At 58.5% G+C, this 1,098-nt stretch overlaps 1 protein-coding gene across 1 annotated transcript in view; it reads right to left on the bottom strand.

Moving 5' to 3' along the window:
- The window catches only part of LOC102897018 (contactin-3), a 78,091-nt gene that overhangs the window by 29,624 nt on the left and 47,369 nt on the right, over positions 1 to 1,098 (bottom strand). The window lies entirely within an intron of this gene.

Raw genomic sequence — 1,098 nt, 5'->3', positions numbered from 1 at the left:
TCACTGCGGGTGCCGAGAGCCCCGAGCCCCCAGCCACACCGGATCTCCCTGGTGCCAAGTGCCCGTCCTGCAGCTCTCGAGGGGCCACCAACAATCGCCTCGTTGGAATGAAGTCACTTCTGTCACCCAGGAAATTCCGAGGGCTCTGGGCTCTGAGCCAGGAACCGGGCAGGGGACAACACAACCCGTCCTTCTGTAGTGAGGCGGCAGGACTTGACGAATCTTTGGGGTGGGGACAACTCGAGCCAGAACGTCCCCCCGTTACATTGCACACGGCCCTAACACATGGACACGTATACAAACGTATCCCGGGAAGTCCCCGCCATCGGTCTGTCAGAGGATGAGGCCCACACGGCCCCACGCACCAGGACGCCCGAGCTGGGCCATGCAGCCACCCCTGGCCCGGCGCGAACAGGCCTCCAGGGGCTGGCCTTGGGCTGCGGCCGTGCAGCCAGGGGCCACGCAGTGTGGCCTACTCTTTGTCTGTGGCTCACTCACACGGAGCCACTCCATAACAGTTCTCAATGTGTCAACTCTCCTTGAGAGTTGTAACTCTTGGTTGCACAGAGCCATTGCGAATGGGACAGGAAGCAAGATTCTAAAGCATTTGCAGTTTGGGGACACACAGGTCTAGGCCTGAATACGTTTCACTGCTAATGAGCTCAGTAACCCTCAGTGAGTTAATAAACGTTCAGTAAACGTTTCGAAGCCTTAGTTCATGCACCTATAAAATGAAAACTCTTGCCACTGACGCCTAGCACCATTTTGGGGATTAACTAAGTGAGCCTCGTGGGGGTGCACAGAGCAGGCAGTCAGCAAGGGGACCCGTCCAGCTTGTGTTGAAAATAAACACTCGAGCAAGGGAGCTGTCCCTTCCGTGGGTGACTAACGATAACATCGTCGCGGACGGCGGCATTTCACGTAAATACAGCACCCGTCGCTTTTCACCGAGATTACGATTTGTGGGTCGGAGCGAATCGGCTCCCTCCCTAGTCACTGCAAAAACAGTCAGGTCACGACGGGGCGGGGGACCCGGATCCGCGCCCACCGCACGCATCGCCTGGCGCTGGGAACGGGCCGCACGCTTCCCGGCCGACG

This window comes from Pteropus alecto, unplaced genomic scaffold (assembly GCF_000325575.1).
Source record: "Pteropus alecto unplaced genomic scaffold, ASM32557v1 scaffold53, whole genome shotgun sequence".
Taxonomy (NCBI): domain Eukaryota; kingdom Metazoa; phylum Chordata; class Mammalia; order Chiroptera; family Pteropodidae; genus Pteropus; species Pteropus alecto.
This window is presented reverse-complemented; position numbering and strand designations above follow the sequence as displayed.